Source organism: Oncorhynchus keta, chromosome 8, assembly GCF_023373465.1.
Source record: "Oncorhynchus keta strain PuntledgeMale-10-30-2019 chromosome 8, Oket_V2, whole genome shotgun sequence".
Classification (NCBI taxonomy): domain Eukaryota; kingdom Metazoa; phylum Chordata; class Actinopteri; order Salmoniformes; family Salmonidae; genus Oncorhynchus; species Oncorhynchus keta.
Window position 1 is genome coordinate 41,693,012 of NC_068428.1, and position 6,431 is coordinate 41,699,442.

At 42.8% G+C, this 6,431-nt stretch overlaps 1 long non-coding RNA gene across 1 annotated transcript; it reads right to left on the reverse strand.

The window, feature by feature from the left end:
* Positions 1–6,373, reverse strand: LOC127931458 (uncharacterized). The gene is made up of 4 exons (XR_008141239.1): positions 5,083–6,373; positions 4,657–4,965; positions 4,465–4,542; positions 1–4,233 (listed from the first exon to the last, which is right to left on the reverse strand). It is a non-coding gene; the product is annotated as an uncharacterized LOC127931458 (long non-coding RNA).
* Between the last annotated feature and the right edge of the window lie 58 nt (positions 6,374–6,431).

Here is a 6,431-nt window from a genome sequence, read left to right on the forward strand (position 1 = left end):
ATTCAATTCAAGGGCTTTATTGGCATGGGAAACATGTGTTAACATTGCCAAAGCAAGTGAGGTAGACAACATACAAAGTGAATATATGAAGTGAAAAACAACAAAAATTAACAGTAAACATTACACATACAGAAGTTTCAAAACAGTAAAGACATTACAAATGTCATATTATATATATATATATATACAGTGTTTTAACAATGTACAAATGGTTAAAGGACACAAGATAAAATAAATAAGCATAAATATGGGTTGTATTTACAATGGTGTTTGTTCTTCACTGGTTGCCCTTTTCTCGTGGCAACAGGTCACAAATCTTGCTGCTGTGATGGCACACTGTGGAATTTCACCCAGTAGATATGGGAGTTTTTCAAAATTGGATTTGTTTTCGAATTCTTTGTGGATCTGTGTAATCTGAGGGAAATATGTCTCTCTAATATGGTCATACATTGGGCAGGAGGTTAGGAAGTGCAGCTCAGTTTCCACCTAATTTTGTGGGCAGTGAGCACATAGCCTGTCTTCTCTTGAGAGCCATGTCTGCCTACGGCGGCCTTTCTCAATAGCAAGGCTATGCTCACTGAGTCTGTACATAGTCAAAGCTTTCCTTCATTTTGGGTCAGTCACAGTGGTCAGGTATTCTGCCGCTGTGTACTCTCTGTGTAGGGCCAAATAGCATTCTAGTTTGCTCTGTTTTTTTGTTAATTATTTCCAATGTGTTAAGTAATTATCTTTTTGTTTTCTCATGATTTGGTTGGGTCTAATTGTGCTGTTGTCCTGGGGCTCTGTGTTTGTGTTTGTGAACAGAGCCCCAGGACCAGCTTGCTTAGGGGACTCTTAGGTTCATCTCTCTGTAGGTGATGGCTTTGTTATGGAAGGTTTGTGAATCGCTTCCTTTTAGGTGGTTGTAGAATTTAACGGCTCTTTTCTGGATTTTGATAATTAGTGGGTATCGGCCTAATTCTGCTCTGCATGCATTATTTGGTGTTTTACGTTGTACACGGAGGATATTTTTGCAGAATTCTGCGTGCAGAGTCTCAATTTGGTGTTTGTCCCATTTTGTGAAGTCTTGGTTGGTGAGCGGACCCCAGACCTCACAACCATAAAGGGCAATGGGCTCTATGACTGATTCAAGCATAGAATGCCCTTCTTGCTTTGTCTCTCAGATCGTTCACAGCTTTGTGGAAGTTAACTGTGGCGCTGATGTTTAGGCCAAGGTATGTATAGTTTTTGTGTGCTCTAGGGCAACAGTGTCTAGAAGGAATTTGTATTTGTGGTCCTGGTGACTGGACCTTTTTTGGAACACCATTATTTTGGTCTTACTGAGATTTACTGTCGGGGCCCAGGTCTGACAGAATCTGTGCATAAGATCTAGGTGCTGCTGTAGGCCCTCATTGGTTGGTGACAGAAGCACCAGATCATCAGCAAACATTTGACTTCGGATTCTAGCAGGGGGAGGCCGGCTGCTGCAGACTTTTCTAGTGCCCGCGCCAATTCGTTGATATATATGCTGAAGAGGGTGGAGCTTAAGCTGCATCCCTGTCTAACCCCACGACCCTGTGTGAAGAAATGTCTGTGTTTTTTGCCAATTGTAACTGCACACTTGTTGTTTGTGTACATGGATTTTATAATGTCGTATGTTTTACCCCCAACACCACTTTCCATCAGTTTGTATAGCAGACCCTCATGCCAGATTGAGTCGAAGGCTTTTTTGAAATCAACAAAGCATGAGAAGACTTTGCCTTTGTTTTGGTTTGTTTGGTTGTCAATTAGGGTGTGCAGGGTGAATACGTGGTCTGTTGTACGGTAATTTGGTAAAAAGCCAATTTGACATTTGCTCAGTACATTGTTTTCATTGAGGAACGGTACGAGTCTGCTGTTAATAATAATGCAGAGGATTTTCCCAAGGTTACTGTTGACACATATTCCACGGTAGTTATTGGGGTCAAATTTGTCTCCACTTTTGTGGATTGGGGTGATCAGTCCTTGGTTCCAAATATTGGGGAAGATGCCAGAGCTAAGTATGATGTTAAAGAGTTTTAGTATAGCCAATTGGAATTTGTTGTCTGTATATTTGGGTTCTGGTAGTCTTTAATAGTTGATTCTAAGATCTGTATTTGATCATGTATATGTTTTTGCTCTTTGTTCTTTGTTATAGAGCCAGAAAGATTGGAGAAGTGGTTTACCTACACATCTCCATTTTGGATAGATAATTCTTTGTGTTGTTGTTTGTTTAGTGTTTTCCAATTTTCCCAGAAGTGGTTAGAGTCGATGGATTCTTCAATTGCATTGAGCTGATTTCTGACGTGCTGTTCCTTCTTTTTCCGTAGTGTGAGTTCCATGTTCTCGCAGACACACACACACACACACACACACACACACACACACACACACACACACACACCCACACTTGCCTTACACAGTACCAGCTCTTTTCCTCCGTTCTGAATGCTCTGTCACGTTGGTCTTTCCTTTTTCCATGTATTTTATTATTTTTCTGTTCTGTCATTACTTCTGTTAAGACAGTTGAAGATGAGGAGAAAGTCTGGGAATGTGAATGTTCAAATGTTCAGTTTTTTCTTTATTATATTTTTATTTGAATGTTTTCTGGAAAGTAATCGTTACACACTGTTTTGTACAACCGGTTGTTGTTGCGACTGGACAGTATCAAATGTGTTGGAAATGAACCGACTCCTGTCTGTATGTTTTGTTTCTCTCTCTCTCTACAGACACTATTATAATGAAGAACCACTATCTCTGCACCTCCGTACAGACACTATCATAATGAAGAACCACTATCTCTCCACCTCCGTTCAGACACTATCTCTCCACCTCCGTTCAGACACTATTATAATGAAGAACCACTATCTCTCCACCTCCGTACAGACACTATCTCTCCACCTCCGTACAGACACTCTCTCCACCTCCGTACAGACACTATCTCTCCACCTCCGTACAGACACTATCTCTCCACCTCCGTACAGACACTATCTCTCCACCTCCGTACAGACACTATTATAATGAAGAACCACTATCTCTGCACCTCCGTACAGACACTATTATAATGAAGAACCACTATCTCTGCACCTCCGTACAGACACTATTATAATGAAGAACCACTATCTCTCCACCTCCGTTCAGACACTCTCTCCACCTCCGTACAGACACTATCTCTCCACCTCCGTACAGACACTATTATAATGAAGAACCACTATCTCTGCACCTCCGTACAGACACTATCATAATGAAGAACCACTATCTCTCCACCTCCGTTCAGACACTATCTCTCCACCTCCGTACAGACACTATCTCTCCACCTCCGTACAGACACTATCTCTCCACCTCCGTACAGACACTATTATAATGAAGAACCACTATCTCTGCACCTCCGTACAGACACTATCATAATGAAGAACCACTATCTCTCCACCTCCGTTCAGACACTATCTCTCCACCTCCGTACAGACACTATCTCTCCACCTCCGTACAGACACTATCTCTCCACCTCCGTACAGACACTATCATAATGAAGAACCACTATCTCTCCACCTCCGTACAGACACTCTCTCCACCTCCGTACAGACACTATCTCTCCACCTCAGTACAGACACTATCTCTCCACCTCCGTACAGACACTATCTCTCCACCTCCGTACAGACACTATCTCTCTACCTCCGTACAGACACTATCTCTCCACCTCCGTACAGACACTATCTCTCCACCTCCGTACAGACTGTTATGTAAGATTGTCCAGAGTGACACCAGGACAGGGATGGAAACACCTAGTCATCACACAGATGTGCCTCTCTCTCTCTCTCTCTCTCTCTCTCTCTCTCTCTCTCTCTCTGTCTCTGTCTCTGTCTCTCTCTTCCTCTCTCTCTGTCTCTCTCTCTCTCTTCCTCTCTCTCTTCCTCTCTCTCTCTCTCAGTGTGTGTATGTGTCCCTTGTGTCAGTGAAGTGTGTGTAATTGGTTTTGCTGACCAGCCAACCCCATATTCCCAATACTCTAACCTCTGTTGGGGTGAGGGGTCTCTAATCTATACTATAACCTATGTTGGGGTGAGGGGTCTCTAATCTATACTATAACCTCTGTTGGGGTGAGTGGTCTCTAATCTATACTATAACCTCGGTTGGTGTGAGGGGTCTCTAATCTATACTCTAACCTCTGTTGAGGGAGTCTCTAATCTATACTAAAACCTCTGTTGGGGTGAGGGAGTCTCTAATCTATACTATAACCTCTGTTGGGGTGAGGGGTCTCTAAACTATACTCTAACCTCTGTTGGGGTGAGGGAGTCTCTAAACTATACTCTAACCTCTGTTGGGGTGAGGGAGTCTCTAAACTATACTCTAACCTCTGTTGGGGTGAGGGAGTCTCTAAACTATACTCTAACCTCTGTTGGGGTGAGGAGTCTCTAATCTATACTCTAACCTCTGTTGGGGTGAGGGGTCTCTAATCTATACTATAACCTCTGTTGGGGTGAGGGAGTCTCTAAACTATACTCTAACCTCTGTTGGGGTGAGGGAGTCTCTAATCTATACTATAACCTCTGTTGGGGTGAGGAGTCTCTAATCTATACTATAACCTCTGTTGGGGTGAGGGGTCTCTAATCTATACTCTAACCTCTGTTGGGGTGAGGGGTCTCTAATCTATACTATAACCTCTGTTGGGGTGAGGGAGTCTCTAATCTATACTATAACCTCTGTTGGGGTGAGGGAGTCTCTAATCTATACTATAACCTCTGTTGGGGTGAGGGAGTCTCTAAACTATACTCTAACCTCTGTTGGGATGAGGGAGTCTCTAAACTATACTCTAACCTCTGTTGGGATGAGGGAGTCTCTAATCTATACTATAACCTCTGTTGGGGTGAGGAGTCTCTAATCTATACTATAACCTCTGTTGGGGTGAGGGGTCTCTAATCTATACTCTAACCTCTGTTGGGGTGAGGGGTCTCTAATCTATACTATAACCTCTGTTGGGGTGAGGGAGTCTCTAAACTATACTCTAACCTCTGTTGGGGTGAGGGAGTCTCTAAACTATACTCTAACCTCTGTTGGGGTGAGGGAGTCTCTAAACTATACTCTAACCTCTGTTGGGGTGAGGGAGTCTCTAATCTATACTATAACCTCTGTTGGGGTGAGGAGTCTCTAATCTATACTATAACCTCTGTTGGGGTGAGGGGTCTCTAATCTATACTCTAACCTCTGTTGGGGTGAGGGGTCTCTAATCTATACTATAACCTCTGTTGGGGTGAGGGAGTCTCTAATCTATACTATAACCTCTGTTGGGGTGAGGGAGTCTCTAAACTATACTCTAACCTCTGTTGGGATGAGGGAGTCTCTAAACTATACTCTAACCTCTGTTGGGATGAGGGAGTCTCTAATCTATACTATAACCTCTGTTGGGGTGAAGAGTCTCTAATCTATACTATAACCTCTGTTGGGATGAGGGAGTCTCTAAACTATACTATAACCTCTGTTGGGGTGAGGGGTCTCTAATCTATACTATAACCTCTGTTGGGGTGAGGGGTCTCTAATCTATACTATAACCTCTGTTGGGATGAGGGAGTCTCTAATCTATACTCTAACCTCTGTTGGGGTGAGGGAGTCTCTAAACTATACTCTAACCTCTGTTGGGGTTCCTGAATCTCTCCAATAGAAACTTGTTTTTGTTGTAAAACGCAACTGTTTGCACTAATGTTTACACCCCAATACTCATCAGTACCTAGTGTGTATTCACTAGAAGTCAGCGCACCGGGTTCCTGGCAAAAGTCTGGGAATGTTAAAATGTTCTGTTTTATAATTATATTTTTATCTGAATGTTTTCTGGAAAGTAATCGTTACACACTGTTTTGTACAAACGGTTTTTGCGACTGGACAGTATCAAATGTCTTGGAAATGAACCGACTCCTGTCTGTATGTTATCTAAATACACTTTATTTCTCTCAAAGTTCATCCCAAATGGCAGCCTATTCCCCCAGATAGTACACTACTCGTCAAAAGTAGTGCACTATATAGGGAATAGGGTGCTGTTTTGGACGGCACTCTTAAGTATTGCTGGTAGTGTTGTATTGGCCAGAGCAGGGGTTCATAGGGGTACAGTATTCTGTTGGAAACATGAGCCCTGAGTCTAGTTTGTAGACACAAATAAATCACTCTGTAGAAATCAAACCTTTTGGAATTGAAATGCACATAAAACATGATTATAAATGAACAAAGTAGTGTTTAGTGTCCAATGTTTATTTTTTAGTGTAGAGGTGTGTAAAAGAGGAATTTGCAGTGATCACAGTATTAAAGTGTTCCGAATTAAAAATCCATCTTGATTTGAGGCGCTGTTTTCTGTTGTAGTGGTGCAGACTTCTTTTGCTGGCCGCGCGCGCGCGCGCGTGTGTGTGTGTGTGTGTGTGTGCGTGCGCGTGCGTGCGCTTACAATGCCG